The sequence below is a fragment of the Meles meles genome, chromosome 4 (genome assembly GCF_922984935.1).
Source record: "Meles meles chromosome 4, mMelMel3.1 paternal haplotype, whole genome shotgun sequence".
In the NCBI taxonomy this organism is placed as follows: domain Eukaryota; kingdom Metazoa; phylum Chordata; class Mammalia; order Carnivora; family Mustelidae; genus Meles; species Meles meles.
This window is the reverse complement of record NC_060069.1, coordinates 65188166-65205733: the sequence shown is the minus strand read 5'-3', so window position 1 is coordinate 65205733 and position 17568 is coordinate 65188166. Positions and strand designations below refer to the sequence as shown.

The 17568-nt window shown below is 38.2% G+C and overlaps 1 pseudogene; it reads left to right on the top strand.

The window, feature by feature from the left end:
• Nucleotides 1-16601: 16601 nt before the first annotated feature.
• Nucleotides 16602-17092, top strand: LOC123940506 (annotated as a pseudogene).
• Nucleotides 17093-17568: the final 476 nt, after the last annotated feature.

Sequence of the window (17568 nt, the reverse complement as noted above, 5' to 3'; positions counted from 1 at the left end):
GTGACTGAAGGTTTTGGACAGCAGATACTGAAACAATGATGAGCAGAGATAAATTTTAAAAGGTAATATGATGAAATATTTCCTAATTCTCAAATTTCCATTTCCTAACCGTATAGTATATTACTGTGTGTGTGTATATGTGTGCATTAGCAGCAACAACGCATCAACACTACAGAGTTCCTAACATCATTGACACTTCAAAGCAAGCTACTTTGAAAGTGCTATGTCTCCATTAAACTGTTGAAACCGCCCATCACACGAACCATCGACTCAATGAAGGGTAAGATCACATGTTCAGTAACTACGGCTTAAGACCATTGCCCTATTAACTGTGAAGTGCCGCAAGGCCTGCCTAATTTCCCACCAGCCACCCCAGACTATATCATTACCCGTATTAAATCCTGTATTTAGTCACTATACTACCTCCTTGATAATCACTATACTACATGCTTGATTCCCCTGGATTCTCTCCCTTCATCAATGGTAAAACTACAATCCTAGTTAAATCCAACTCTGTGGCAGCTTCATGCCTATCTCTGGGTAGCTGAATGTGGTTGAAGAAAACACATAACTACACTGTGTTAAAATCATGACTACAACCTCAACTGAGTCCTTAATACCATGTCACAATAATATTACACTTCTGTAATTAAATTACCTTCTCACACTTCAAAGTGAGAGTCATCTAAATCCTTGCTATTCAAAGCATGGTCCATGGGCCTATAGCATCTTTACTACCTGGGGGTGTTTTAGAAAAGCAAAATCTCTCCAGACAATTCTTATGCACATTGAAGTTTGAGAAGCACTGATCTTCTGACTTCTCTCTTATTCTGTTCTAATCACACTGGCTTCCAGCTGTTCCTAAAACATAACCAGGCACACTTCTGCCTCAGAATCTTTGCACTGACCATTCCAGCTGCTTAAAATACTCCTCTCTCAGGTATCCACCTGCTAATTTCATCATCTCCTTCAAGCTTTATTCAAATATTACTATCTTATTGAGTCCTAACCTGACCATCCTCTTATTCTCATTCTTGTCAGAGCTGACAACCCCTTATATGCTCTATAGTTTTCATTTCCGTTGCACTCATCACTTTCTAACATACTATGCTATCTTATTTGTTATGTATAGCTACTTATCATTTGTTTATTTTCCATCTTACCTCTCTTGAACAAGTCCAACAGATAGACATTATTATCCTGTATTACAAACAAAGGAGTCAGGGCTTTGCAAAATTAAGTCATGTGTACACATACATGTGGTAAAAGTATAGTGGTATAGGTGGTACACAGAACTATTTGCTTCTCAATACATTATTCTGAAGGCCTTCAGTCTATCATCCTTGGGCATGTGGAATTAAGAGACACCAACTCCTTCCTTGAGGAGTTCATGGTCTGGTAGAACAGTAACTATATCAGGACAATAATATAGGCTAAGGTAAGACAGAGTTAAAGAGTTTGTTAAAGGAGCACACATATGAAGCATCTTGCCTGATGTTTTGGACTAAAAGTAATAAAAGATTTCCATTGCAGGTGAAGACTGTGGCAATAAGTTAAGCCATGAAACAATTTCATTAAGTCTCCCTCTCTTTCAGGGCACCTGGGTGGCTCAGTTGGTTAAGCATCTGCCTTTGGCTCAGGTCATGATCCCAGGGTCCTGGGATGGAGCCCCGTGTTGAGCGCCCCGCTCAATGGAGCACTTCCTTTCCCTCTCCCTGCCCCCCCACGCAACCTCCCCCACGCTGGTCGCTGGTGCTCTCTCTCACGCGATCTCAAATAAATAAATAAATAAATAAACTCTTAAAACAAACAAAAGAAAACAACTCCCCGTGTCATAAAATGCTCTGTGCACAAGCAGCATACAAGTTAGGTATCTCAGATATTTAATTCTACACCAACAATTACAAAGAAAAAATGAAGAGCCAAATGTTAAAAAGATTGTGCTAATTTTGAAATCAGAAAGGAGAAAAGCAAACCAAGGAAAGAAAATCTGTACGAACTTTAAAATGGTTACTGTAAAAAACTGATCGCAGCAAATAAGTAAATAAAATCTTAAAACCAAAAAAACAAAAAAACTGATAGCAGGAAGAAAGGCTTTCTATGAGAGTGAAGAACAGGCCAGTTCTTAGAGTCAAACAGAAGAGGTTCCAATCCCATTCCTGCAGCTCCCTCAGTGGATGAATTCTTCAGCATCTCTAAGCTATGTATTGAAAAACAGCAACAGTCATGAATGCTTAATTGTACTACCACACTCAAAGGGTTACGGTGAGGATTAAGAGATATGGTAACATGTATTTTGCTTAGCAAGTATTCAGTAATGACAGCTGTTCTTCTTAATCAATAAAAACTATATCTGCCCAATGCCAACATTCTTTAGCTCTCTGTCAGAAGCTTTTGGAAGCTTTAGTTGTGAAGATTCTGAGTCGCTGTGGGTCTGGGGTCCAGGACAGGCATTTGTATTTTTTTAAAAGCTCTGCAGATTCATGCACGATAGCATAGAGTTACTAATGCAACCTCCATGTGCACACTGATTTTCAACTTTATGCCTAAGAAGCTCCCAGTTAGCACCTTGGAAATGCAGATCCCCAGGCCACACTCTACAGCATGTGGGACCAGCGGATGTGGAGCGAGACCCAGGAATGATACCATGAAGCAGGACCCAGACCATACTTTGAAATACACCGGTCCCAACTGTACTTCATATTAATGGTTCTGCATAAACAAATTTGAAGATCCGGCCAAAACTCACTAAAAGGGTAAGATTTTTTTAGAACCCATGTGGTTTTTGATAGGAGAAGTTAGTGATTCAGACAGACACATAACTCCGAAAGTCAGATTTTGCTATTCTGAATCATCCAGAAAAGTATGATTCTGGGACCATGGTATGTTTTTTTCTTCCCACAGAAGTCATTTCTACCTACAGTCTCCAGGAAGCACAAATAGCTAAGCAGTAGAACCTAGGTAAGGGAGACTGGAAGCAGTATCAGGTGTGGAATCAAGTAATCAGGACTCCGTGTTTTCTGTGCAGAGAGGGAACTTTTGTGAGGTAGGACTCAAATGGGAAGCTCTAATAAAATTCTGTTGAACAGAAATGGACCAAACTGCACTCTTCCTGCCAGAAAGCTTAATAAGCTAGCTTCTTACTGCCATAGCACAGTTCAGAGGGGCCCAGAGAGAGTCAAAAGGCACAGAGAAGAGAGCATGCAGAGCAGAAAGGCCATTCCCAGGCAATAAGAAGCTGAGGCTGGCATTTTTCAGAGCTTTCGGAAGAAGAGCAAATCTTCTTAAATCCCAGAATTGTGCAGACAATGGAGTAGCTACAGGTTATAGAAATACCACTGATAAAGCTTCTGAAGAATGTGAATGTAAGACAATTCTCTCCAGGGAGTTTAAGAATTTTTTGCTATTAAAATTAATAACCTTGGTTCTGATCTAATGTGGGACATAAAAAGTGTGAGATGCAGAAGAGGTCAGCAGATGGCAGCACTGGATGAGGAGGAAGACAATCCCTAGGGCCCGAGACAGAACTTTTTCCCTTACCCCCATCCCTGGCAAAAGGGTGCACCTGCACAATGTGATCGTATATAGTTTTTTATTTTCATCCATACAGTGATAGCTTTTTTTTTTTAAACATTTTTTTGGCTCTTTCTAAAATTCCCATGTTCTGTTAGCTTATACTAATCTTTTTGTTTCCTCACATATTTCCATGTAGATGGTTGGTTACCTTAAAAAGCTTATTCCTTGTGAAGCATGCTACACCTTACTCAGGTACAGCCCAACTGCGGAGCAGTTTTACAAAACTGACTAAAGTAGTCTGTTTGGATATTTTTAAAGGGAGAAAGTAATTGCCTTTCTTTGTATGCAATTTTTGCTTTTAAAATTCCATACTCTTATTGGTAACTGTTAGAAAGTATCATTGTTCTAGAACTTTCAATTATGGTAAGTATTTTTAAGACTCTTGGTGACTGTTCATGAAGTTTTCTATGATGGTGGCAAGGGTGGTGATGAAAAGGAAAATTATGAGCCATTTTATTTAATGTGCAACAAACAGAAATAACCAGGAGGTCACTGGGTGACAGCAGGAAAAAAGAGTGGTACCAAATATTACACATCAAATGAAGGAAGATTTTGCACTCCAGAGAAAAAGTAATATATCTAGAGGCAGCAATGGTGAGCTAAGAGATTGCTAAAGTGTCTTTTGCTCTCTGAGGTGACAGAACTGAGGTGAGTATGAATAGGCAGTACCTGACAGGTCTTCAGGGGGAGCTATGCCCTGTTAGTATAAGGAAGTTTAAGGAAACAATGAGTGAAAAAAAATGTAGATAAATATATTTACTACAGAACTAGAGTTCTAGAGATGGATTGGAAGGAAAATCAACTTGGAAAAAAAGAGTCAAAAAGAAGAAAACACTGAATTGTATATGGATAATGAGACTGACAAAGTAGTTTACTATGGTGTCTTGCATTGGTTCAGTGACCAAAGTTAAAAGTTGTAAGGAACATATTGAAAAATGGTAGTCTTTGGGGCGCCTGGGTGGCTCAGTGGGTCAAGCCGCTGCCTTCGGCTCAGGTCATGATCTCAGGGTCCTGGGATCGAGTCCCGCATCGGGCTCTCTGCTCAGCAGCAAGACTGCTTCCCTCTCTCTCTCTCTCTCTCTCTGCCTGCCTCTCTATCTACTTGTGATCTCTTTCTGTCAAAAAAATAAATAAAATCTTTAAAAAAAAAAAGAAAAAAAATTAGTAGTCTTTGAAGCTGCCCTTTCAGAAAAGTATGGCTATTAGATTCGGCATACAGATAGTATATTCCTGAATTCTTCTGCTGTTTTGGTTAGGTGTGGTTTGGTTTAGGGTTTACAGGGTTTTTTTTAATGGTGAATTCTCCTTATGGCTAACACCAGGAAAATATTTGGCTCTTAATCTTCAAGTGTAATCTTTGTTGCTCAATACTATGAACAAGTTATTGAGGTCATTGAAGTTAGATAAAAATGGTCTTTAAATACAATATTTTGTGGGTGCTTGTAGGGTATTATTCAATCCTGAATTCTTACCTCATTATTTCATTTAACCCCTAAACAATCCATCAGTTTGTATATCATTATCCATTTGAGTGATGAGGCTAAAGTAAAAGTTTCATCAGGAGAGACCTTCAAACATTCCCAACCACTTCTCAACAGGAGGAAGACACGGGAAGGCAATCACTTATGACTGGAGTTCTACTCAGAGCTGGATTTAAGGAGATTCTGAAGAAAAGCGTGGCCCACTGTCATATCAGCAGTAGTACAATATCTTCTTCAGAGAGTGATTAAGGAAGGCTTTGATAGTTCAAGAATATACTTTTCTCAAAACACTCTAGCAAATGTTTGAAATAATGAGGAATATTTTATTTTCATATTCATCAGAGAACACATAAATTCAGATAAGTATGCAGACTGATAATGAGGTAGATGGTCATTGTGCCATTGACATTAAAATTATTGATACTTTTAAAAATAATGACAGTAAAAGCCCAAGGGGTTATACAGCAACTGTGAAGAAGGTGATTGTCTAAAGAGTAAGAACAACATCACTTGGCAAGATATGGCCCTTTACTTGATAGCTAAACTTAAATTACATTGCCCAGAAAGTCATTCAGCTTTATGCATTATTAAATCTTTATTTTAAAAAAGAGCAAAAGATCTACAATATGACATTAGACGGGAAGAAATTCCAGTATGCTGTCAGACTTATATCTGGCATCATCTGCAGTGTAGAGGGTTTTTTCCCCCCATCCATCTCCAGCTGCAGTGGGTCTTCCTCAGCTGTGCGCTGGGGGTGATAGTCTGCTGCCTTTCCTTCAGTGACTGATGGCTTTTGTTCTGCAGGATCTGTGGTCTAGGTGGGGCTTCCAGCTTTTCCTGCAAGACCTCTTCCTTCCTCCAGGCCTGCACCACTGAGGGAAGCTTTCTGCGGTCACCAACCCTGCCAGCGATCTTTCTCATTAGCCTCTGTTGGAAGTCTGGAAAGAAAAGACTTGTAAGTGGGTGCAAATTCCCCTTGTGTCTATGGCTCCCAGATTCTCTTACAGATTGCCTTTGGCAATTTATGAATATTTTTAAAGATTTTATTCTTTACAGATTGCCTTTAGCAATTTTTGAACATTTTTAAAGATTTTATTTATTTGTCAAAGAGAGAGAAAGGAGAGAGAGCACAAGTAGGGAGAGTGGCAGGCAGAGGCAGAAGCAGGCTACCTGGCGAGCAGGGAGACCGGTGTGGGACTCTATCCCAGAACCCCAGGATCATGACCTGAGCCGAAGACAGGCGCTTAACCGACTGAGCCACCCAGGCATCCCCATTCATGAACATTTTGGTTGAATTCTTCTTTTTTTTTTTTTTTTTTTTAATTAATTTATTTATTTTTATTTGCTTATTTACAGCATAACAGTGTTCATTGTTTTGGCATCACACCCAGTGCTCCATGCAGTACGTGCCCTCCCTATTACCCACCACCTGGTTCCTCAACCTCCCACCCCAACCCACCCCCTCCCGCCGCCCCTTCATAACCCTCTGGTTGTTTTTCAGAGTCCATAGTCTCTCATGGTTCATCTCCCCTTCCAGTTTCCCTCAACTCCCTCTCCTCTCCATCTCCCCATGTCCTCCATGTTATTTGTTATGCTCCACAAATAAGTGAGACCATATGATACTTGACTCTCTCTGCTTGACTTATTTCGCTCAGCATAATTTCTTCCAGTCCTGTCCATGTTGCTACAAAAGTTGGGTATTCGTCCTTTCTGATGGAGGCATAATACTCCATTGTGTATATGGACCACATCTTCCTTATCCATTCATCCGTTGAAGGGCATCTTGGTTCTTTCCACAGTTTGGCCACCGTGGCCATTGCTGCTATAAACATTGGGGTACAGATGGCGATCTTCTTTTCACTACATCGGTATCTTTGGGGTAAATACCCAGCAGTGCAATTGCAGGGTCATAGGGAAGCTCTATTCTTAATTTCTTCAGGAATCTCCACACTGTTCTCCAAAGTGGCTGCACTAACTTGCATTCCCACCAACAGTGTAAGAGGGTTCCCCTTTCTCCACAATCTCTCCAACACCCGTTGTTTCCTGTCTTGCTAATTTTGGCCATTCTAACTGGTGAAAGGTGATATCTCAATATGGTTTTAATTTGAATCTCCCTGATGGCTAGTGATGATGAGCATTTTTTCATGTGTCTGATAGCCATTTGTATGTCTTCATTGGAGAAGAGTCTGTTCATATCTTCTGCCCATTTTTTGATATGATTATCTGTTTTGTGTGTGTTGAGTTTGAGAAGTTCTTTGTAGATCCTGGATATCAACCTTTTGTCTGTACTGTCATTTACAAATAACTTCTCCCATTCCGTGGGTTGCCTCTTTGTTTTGTTGACTGTTTCCTTTGCTGTGCAGAAGCTTTTGATCTTGATGAAGTCCCAAAAGTTCATTTTTGCTTTTGTTTCCTTGGCCTTTGGAGACATATCTTGAAAGAAGTTGCTGTGGCTGATATCGAAGAAGTTACTGCCTATGTTCTCCTCTAGGATTCTGATAGATTCCTGTCTCACGTTGAGGTCTTTTATCCATTTTGAGTTTATCTTTGTGAACGGTGTAAGAGAATGGTCGAGTTTCATTCTTCTACATATCGCTGTCCAGTTTTCCCAGCACCATTTATTGAAGAGACTGTCTTTTTTCCATTGAATATTTTTTCCTGTTTTGTCGAAGATTATTTGACCATAGAGTTGAGGGTCCATATCTGGGCTCTCCACTCTGTTCCACTGGTCTATGTGTCTGTTTTTATGCCAGTACCACGCTGTCTTGGTGATCACAGCTTTGTAGTAAAGCTTGAAATCGGGTAACGTGATGCCGCCAGTTTTGTTTTTGTTTTTCAACATTTCCTTAGCAATTCGGGGTCTCTTCTGACTCCATACAAATTTTAGGATTATTTGCTCCAGCTCTTTGAAAAATATCGGTGGAATTTTGATCGGAATGGCATTAAAAGTATAGATTGCTCTAGGCAGTATAGACATTTTAACAATGTTTATTCTTCCAATCCAAGAGCATGGAACAGTCTTCCATCTTTTTGTGTCTTCTTCAATTTCTTTCATGAGTGTTCTGTAGTTCCTCGAGTACAGGTCCTTTACTTCTTTGGTTAGGTTTATGCCCAGGTATCTTATGGTTCTTGGTGCTATAGTAAATGGAATCGATTCTCTAATTTCCCTTTCTGTATTTTCATTGTTAGTGTATAAGAAAGCCACTGATTTCTGTACATTGACTTTGTATCCTGCCACGTTACTGAATTGCTGTATGAGTTCTTCTTACCCGTTTGTGTGAGAAGGCATCCACCTCTACATCTCCTCACACTCTTGACCACAAGTAAAGCGTGTTCAAGTCCTGTCTCCGTGTGGAGAAACCTGGCTTTCCTTAGAGTTTATGCTGCTTTTTGCCCAGAGAACTTAGCTCTTTGATAGGTTCAAAGAGACAAGTTAGGTTCAAAGGTTCAAGACAAGTTATGATTTTGCAGTTTACCAGGCATTTTCTTGTTCTTGGGATAGGAACAACACTCTCCATATCTCCATGTCCTAGGCAGAAGGACCAGGCTCTGTCACTTTTCTCAATATTTAATATTTGCTAACTTGCTTTTTCTCTTCTATGTTTTAGGTGAAGTCTTCAATACTGCCTCTGAATTTACCCAGTCTGGCATTTTTTATTTTTCAGTTATTTTTAGTAGTTATAGTTTTCTTCCAGGACCACTTACTTCTCATATGTTTTTGCTCTTCATTTATACCTGATTATTTTTGTCTTACTCTTTAATTTTTATGGCATTATTTCTTCCTCTATCACCTTGACAATATTAAATATACTCAGGTTAAAGCGATTTTTAGATTGCTGTGTTATTTTCAATTTACTGTGAGTGTATTTGTTTCTTAGATTGTAATTTTTGTTAATCGATTTTCTCAATAACAGTTCAATTGTTTTTTGGAATACTAATTTGCAGCCTTTCGGGAGTAGTTGATTTCTCTGTGTGTGTATGTGTGTGTGTGTGTGTGTGTGTCTATGTCTGTCTGTCTGTCTGAGACCATTGCCTCTCTCAAGTGATTTTATTGGTCTCTTTATCTCTGGGTCCTAAGTCCAGAACAAGATCTTATTTTTCTAAAATGGAGCTCTTCCTATACATATAGCAATATTGTGTATCTCATTTCCAAGCCAGGGAATGGCTTGACCCACATCCAGGTGGCACAGCTGCCTCGCACCCTAACGACAGAAGGGAATGTAGGTAGAGGTCACCTTTTTTATCAGTCCTAATCTCTAATGCCACAACACAACATGGCTCTGGTCCTTGGCTGTATGTGTAATGCTTTTAGTCCCTTTTGTTTGCAGTTGAGTTCCTCATGGCTTCCTGAGTTCCTCCAGACCAAAAAGCCAGCGGCTTTGGCTTTAACCCTTCCTACCATTGTATGTTTCTCTTCTATTTTGAACTAGTGGAGATATTTATCATGTCTTTGATATTACTACTATATTAGTGTTCTCCAGGGAAACAGAAACAATAGTTATTTCTCTCCTTGTGTATATGTATGTCTATGGATTTATTATAAGGAATTGGCTCATGGGATTATGGATGTTGAGGACTCCCAAGGTTTGCTGAAGACCCCAGAGACCCAATGGTATGGTTTCAATCTGAGTTTGAAGGTCTAAAACTAGAGAGGCTAATAGTATAAGTTCCACTCCAAGTATGAATCTGAAGGAAGGAGAAAGCTGGTGTCACATCTCAGTGACAGTCAGGTAAAGAGGGGTTATTCTCTCTTACTCTTTTTGTTCTATTCAAGCTTTGACTGCATTTGATGAGGCCCACTCATACCTGGAAGGAAAATCTGCTTTATGATTCAAATGCCAATTTCTTAACATTTAAAAAATATATGTTTAATATGCTAAAAATAATATTTTGTTATTGATATAAATTTGATGCAGGGAGAAACACTTAAACATTGAACCCATAGTGCCATTTTGACCAAAAATCGAGATAAGATCAATTTTATTTCAATTTAGTAACACAACTTGGATAATTGTACATAGCAAATAGTGTATGGTTAACAACATAAATAAATACTTGGGCCAGTAATACAAGTTGGATAATGGTACATAGTAAATAATGCAGGAGATTTTACCACAAAGGTTATGAATATATATTTACAGATAGAGATAAATAAAGATCCCAATCCCAGCAATTACTAATTCTGTGGTAGTTTATGACTTTTCAAATCTTTTTCAAGTTCTTTAAACTCAGTACCTCAGTCTCTTCAGAGATGTAGAGATGGTAGTAAATAGTACTTATTTCATAGGATTAATGTGAAGACCATACCAGAAACCTTGTATTTTTTTGCCCTGTACTTTAATTTCTTTATCTCAGCCATCCTGATTGCAAACATTGTGCACTAGGTTCTTTACATGCTAGCCTTACAAATCTAATTTCATAAACTGGTCAAGTCCATTCACACACACACACACACACACAGAGAGAGAATTACAATATGCTTATTTATAATATTATGTTTAGTGTTTAGTTTTAATGACTATTAAATAAGAATATTTATGCTATTTAAAAAATTAATGTTTTGGTCCTTTGTCCTTTCTAACCTTCAGTACTGCTCTATAATATACACTTTCACACACAATTTATAGATGTTTTTGAATCTTGCATCACAGAACAAATAAAAACCATCAGTCAGAAGCTCTTTTGACTTCCCAGGAAATCTACGAGTTTACCTGTATCTGCACTTATCTCTTAGTTAGAAAGGTGGTATTCTTTCTCTTAGTTTTACTTTGCAGGCCCTTCTGCCTTCCTTCAGAACCATGTTAATCTCTGTTATCATAAACCTGACTATCTCTACTAGCTTCTTTCCATCAACATTTCAAAATCGTCTCTCCAATGATAAAAGCAAAAACCAAAAAACAAAAGCCCCTCCTCTGACCCAATTTCCTTCTTCAGCTACAAATCTATCTCTCTCCTCCTCTTTAGAGTCAAACTTCTTGAATGAATTTTCCATATTTATTTAATTTTCTCTCCTCTTTCTATTAAACACACTTCAGTCTGGTGTCTGGTTTTTGCTCAGATTATTCCACAGTAACCATTTCCACTAAAGAAATCAATGTCCTGACAGGACCCTGTCCAGTCCTTATTTTGATCCCTCTCCTCAATCTGATGCTTCTCATCTCTCTGCCCCTCATCCACTCACTACCCAGTTTCCCGATTCCTCTCTCACCTGCACTCTAAAATGCAGTTGTTCTCCTCTTCTAGGGCCCCTTCTCTTTCCTTTTTACAAACTGTCCCTAGTGATCTCTCCCAGTCACTGGACAGCTCGATCACCATGCATGTGCTGACAATTCCAAAATATATATCCACACTGTCTCCTGGACTTCAGATCCATAATCAATCCCTAGCTGTTTTTTTTTTTTTTTTTTCCCCACTTGGATTTCACAGGCACTTAGAATTTGACATGTCCGAATGGGATGAATTATTTTCCTCCTCTGATACTGGGGTTTCTTCAGAATTACCTATTTTAGTTAATGGTACAATCAGCTGCTCATTTTCTCAAGCAAGAAATCTGGAAGTAATATTGAATTCTCCCTCTTCCTCACCTTTTTCTCCATGCCCTATCAATTCTATCTCCTGAATAGCTTTCACAATTTTCCACTGACATCCATTTCCACTTGCCACTACCCTAGTATATACTACCATCATCTTGGTTCTAATACATTTATTTTTCTATATTTATTATATTACTTATTATTCATTTTCATGTATTTATGTGTTAAAAATGTTTATGAAGTATTTATATGTGTGAGACAACCCATGCACCAAATTTTTTAGAAAGAAAAAAAATCTGCAAATAACTTTACCAATAGGGTAGATGAGAAACTCATAAAAATCACTATGAATCAGTTAGTGATGCCTGCAATGACGGTTTTACAGATACAGTGCCAGAGAAGTTCAGAAGAAAAGTGTTACTTTCATCATGGGGGAAAAGGGAGGAGGATTCATGGAAGAGGGGATATTTGAGCTGAACTTCACACATTTTGTCTTGAGAGTATTGGGTGGGAAATGATCAAGGGAAGGAAGTGCATGGTAAGGGAATGCTCCAGGAGGAGAAAACAGAAGGAAGTCAGACCTATAAGGTGCAAAGTATGCAAATCACTAAGTCTGGCTACCAGGCAGGGTGTTTGAAGGTGTTGAATAGAAGATGAGCTGAGAAATAAAGCCTTAACTTAATTCATGGGTGTGCATTGTTTCTACATTCCCTCCTCCTCTGTACACTGCATTTTACTGGAAATGCATAGAGATGGAGAGGGCCATATTTGTAATTCTTAGCAAACTGATGGAGGGAAGAGATCCCACTGGCCTCTGCAAAGATGAGGTGTGACCCAGAGTAATGAACTGACCCTTCAGTGCACATTAGTCACCAAGTCTAACAACTTCAGAGTTATATTTTACCTGCTTCCTCCCCCCACACGCAACCTTTATAAGAGAAAATTTCTATCAGGGAATCCTATGCTTTACATTAACTCCCGAATCTGTAGGGGCAAATATCTAACACCTTCTAGTGATCCAAATGTTGTAGTTAGCTCGAAGTGGCTGTTACATAAATAAACAGAAATCCTAGCATATATGTATATGGTAAGGTAAAACCTAAAAGATTCCTTTTCATAATTATATCACAAATATCATGTTCTTCTAATGCATTTTCCATTGTGAGAGCATTAGAATAAATATGAACCTGCTACTTCAGGCTTGCAATCTGCTTCATGAATTTAAAAATTGTAATTATTATTTTAGGTATCGAATATAGTACTTTTATTTCTCTGAAACAGAGAAAATAAGAAAGAAATGTGAGAGGGCAATTATCTTCAACTTGAATCTTAAGATACTTAAATCATCTCTTTTTCCTTTACATTAAATATTTATATTGATTTCCTAATACTGTAAGGGACACTTAACACCTCTATTTATATATAAATGACTGGAAGAACACTTTTAAACTTTCGACTGAAGTAGATTATTAAGAAATAGGCACTAGATATTATATGAAGAAGTATTTTGTTACTTTAATGTAGTCCATAAATTACAATTGAACAGATTTAAAACAAACCACAGTTATCCATTATAAACAGGAAAATCCACTCTGAACTAATGTTTGCCATTTTAAATTTAAACCCATCACTTAAAGAAAGGTATTTTCCTATAAAATCTCTTGATTTGGTTTCCTAAGTCTTTTTAAGATCATTTTTTTCTTAAAAGATTTGTCTTTAAAACTCTACTTATTTTCTGTATCTCATTCTTCTTGACTTTTCTAGACAAAAATCTTACATCTAACCAATTTTTTTCTTAATGAATTTAATATATTCCACTTCATATTTCTCTTCTTCAAACATGTTCAATTTCTTACTAAATTAAGGAAGGAAGGGGGGAGGAAGGAAAGAAAGAAAAGGAAAGAAAAGAAAAGAGAAAAGAAGAGAAAAGAAAGGAAGAAGGAAGGAAAGATTTCTTGACTTCACTACTTTTTAGATTTCAAGCCTAATCTTTCTTTTTTTAGATGATCTAAAATTTACATGCTTTACCTGTCTCTTCATTTACATCAGCTCATTCATTTGTTCATCGATTTAATTCAAAACAAATATGCACTGCATTTCAATCACTTTTAAGAGCCAACTCAAATACCTTCATTTAAGCACAGCCTTTTCGGAACTCTATCTCCCCCTTTTCTCAGATGTGCTTCATCTTTTCCCACTGGAATTACCTTTGTTCTTTGTATTCAGTGCATTGTTTTGTTTCATACTGTGGTTATTTGTATGTGTGTTTTCTCTAACCTTCTAATCAAAAGCTCTTTGAGGTTAGTGACTCTGCCCTGTGTGTCTTCTTGTCTCCTGAATGTCTAATGAATTACTTAGACAATTCCCTACAATGAACATTCATTAAGCACCTAATATATGCAATGCATTAGTGTCTAGAATTTATATTTAATCAGGCAGGTTTAGGGGACGAACTCAAAGTAGCATAAACAAACTGAACAAAAGACTCAGAGATTGGGAAGCATGAAATGTGGTTTTGGAATATCTACTCCACTTTTGCTAGATAGAAGGAACTGGAAAAGACCTAACAGGAGAAAAACTGAGAGCAGCATGCGGCAAACTATCATTATCGCTACAGTGTATGTTTGCCCAGAAAGGTTTTTCATGTGTCTTCTTCTGGTAACCATCCTAGGTTCTTCCTACATCAGCCTCTACTGTATGTGTGAATCTTGGTGGACTCTCTTACCTGGTACAGAGGTAACTCGTGTGTTCTGGGCTTGATAAAGCAAATTAGCTCCATTGTCAGTGACAGAAAGGAATGAATTATCCAAGCAAAACCACTTGAAGCCCTTCATAAAATTTCTTTCTGGAGTTAACAAAGTAATTTTCCCTGAGGATGCCAGGTTGAAAGGGAATATCTGGTGTTGTATCTTGTCCCAAGAGTGAAGAGGGGCTGCCTGAAAATAAAACTGAGGCAAACCGAAGAATCAAGAAAAGATGAGAGAAAAACTTAATGACCTCAGTTAAGCCTCTTAATATACACTCATATACTTCTCAGTTACATAAATCAGTTAACCAATAAATTATGTTTTTGCTTTTCAGGAATCTGCTTGTTTTAGTTAATCGGGCTTGAGTTGAGTTTCTTTCAGTGTCATTGTAAAGAGAGTGGATTATGTTGAAAGGTAGTCAGTGTTTTTACCATAAAAATGAAAAGAAAACTGAAGGTCTTGATAAATGTATTAGGTATTGAAGTTATACCTGCATTCTATTTATCCATTCTCTGATTAGTCTTCTTAACTCCAGAGGTCTTCCCTTCCCCTTTTTCTCTACTCAAACTGCTTCCTGCAAAAATGCTGCTAGATTCAATGGTCCTTTCTCAGTCTGCTTTTTTCTTTTTTTTTTAATTTTTTTTTTAAGATTTTATTTATTTATTTGACAGAGAGAGAGATCACAAGTATGCAGAGAGAGGAGGAAGCAGGCTCCTTGCTGAGCAGAGAACCCGATGCGGGACTCGATCCCAGGACCCTGAGATCATGACCTGAGCCTAAGGCAGCGGCTTAATCCACTGAGCCACCCAGGCGCCCTCAGTCTGCTTTTTTCTTGATTTCATTACAGTGTGTGATGATACTGAGAATTTATTCTCTCAATAGAGTGTAAGGCCAAAAAAAAGTGGGGGTGTTGGGGGACTTTGTGCCAGACTCTAATTTGAATCTCGTTTTACTGTGTTTTAGTTGTATGATCTTGAACAACCGACTTAAACGTGGGCTTCGGTTTCCTTATCTATAAAATGAGGTTAGTAAACCCACCTCAAAATTTATTTGTGAGGATTAAGAAAGATAATAAATGGAAACTGGCAGAAATAGATTGTTCAATGTGGGGTAGTTATACGGTATGGAAAATAAAATGTGTAATTTCTCACTCTGTCTCAACAAGTAAATGCTGATAAAGTATTCTGGGTATATGCTTTCATATCTTATTTTTACATTCATGTGTAGCATTTTTATTTTTTTCTTTTATTAGGGAATAATATCCCAAATAATTACTTTCTTCCTTTGAAATGTTTCAGATGTATCTTTACTTTTCCATTCCAATTGCTACCATGTAAGGCTTGACCTGATGACCCAGAAAGATTTCTTAACCTTTATCATTTCCTCTTCTCATCTATCATTTTCTAGAATTTCTTATCTGTAAAATCATAAAGCAAGCAGTCTTTTGTGTTGGACATCTTCCACTTAGTGTAATGTTTTTGAGATTTATTTTTGTAGTGTGTGTGTGTGTGTGTTAAAGATTTATTTGAGAGACAGCAAGTGAGAGTTTGAGTGTGCAAATGTGCTCTAGGGGGAAGGGCAGTGGGGGAGGAAGAGAGAAAATATCTCAAGTAGACTCCCCATGGAGCATAGAGACAGACTCAGGGCTCCATACCAGGACTTTGAGATTATGACCTGAGCCAAAATCAAGAGTTGGCCACTCTACCAACTGAGCCATCCAAGTGCCCCTACAGTGTGTTTTTTAATACTGTAGTCTTTTTTATTGCTGTGTAGTATCTCAAAATATGGATGCAATACACCTTGTTCATTCAACAGTTAATGGACATTTAGTGTGTTTCCAGTTTGAGGTCGTTATGAAATAATGTTGCTTTGAACATTTGCATAAGGATCTTTGTGTAGACCTATGCCTTTATTTCTTGTGGTAAATGCTTAGGAGTAGCATTGCTGGTTTCTATAGTAAGTATATGTTTATCAGTTAAGGATCTGAACTCTTTTCTAAAGTCGGTGCACCATTTTGCATACCACTGGCAATACATGAAATTCCAACCACTGTTCATTACTCAAATATTTTTGGCTCCATTCTGTTGTTCTCCTTTTGAGATTGCTTTACACTGTTTATTTTCTTTAAAATTTCTCTGTTCTTTTCATTGGATGATGTCTATTGTTCTATCTTCAAGTTTCCTGACTCTTTAGTCATTTCCATCATTTCACTATTAAGCTCAACCAGTGAGTTTTTTTAAAAAGATTTTACTTATTCAGCCCTTTTACGAAGATGGCGCCGAAAGCTAAGAAGGAAGCCCCTGCCCCTCCCAAAGCCGAAGCCAAAGCAAAGGCTTTGAAGGCCAAGAAAGCGGTGTTGAAAGGCGTCCACAGTCACACACACACACACAAAAAGAAGAAGATCCGCACATCACCTACGTTCTGACGACCCAAGACTTTGTGTCTCCGAAGGCAGCCCAAATACCCTCCAAAGAGCGCCCCCAGGAGAAACAAGCTTGATCACTATGCCATAATCAAGTTCCCCCTGACTACTGAGTCAGCCATGAAGAAAATAGAAGACAACAACACGCTTGTGTTCATTGTGGATGTCAAGGCCAACAAGCACCAGATCAAACAGGCTGTGAAGAAGCTCTATGACATTGATGTAGCCAAGGTCAACACCTTAATCAGGCCTGATGGAGAGAAGAAGGCATACGTTCGACTGGCCCCTGACTATGATGCTTTGGATGTTGCCAACAAAATTGGGATCATCTAAACTGAGTCCAGCTGGCTAAATCTAAATACAGTTTTTTCATGATAAAAAAAAAAAAAAGATTTTACTTATTTATTTGACAGAGAGGGAGAGAGCTCACAAGTAGGGGGGCAGCAGAGAGACAGAGTGAAGCAGGCTCTCCACTGAACAGGGAGCCCTATGTGGGGCTTGATCCTAGGACCCTGGAATCATAACCTGAGGTGAAGGCAGATACTTAACTGAGGCAACCAGGTGTCCTAATTTTTTTTTTCATACATAGTATTTTTAAGTTCTAGAATGTCCTTTTCATTCTTTTTATTGTATATATATTTCTCTGTTTAAATTTCCTATTTTTTAAAAAAAGATTTTATTTATTTATTTGTCAGAGAGAGAGAGAGAGAGAGAGAGCAAGCACAGGCAGACAGAGTGGCAGGCAGAGGCAGAGGGAGAAGCAGTCTCCAGGATGAGCAAGGAGCCCGATGTGGGACTCTATCCCAGGA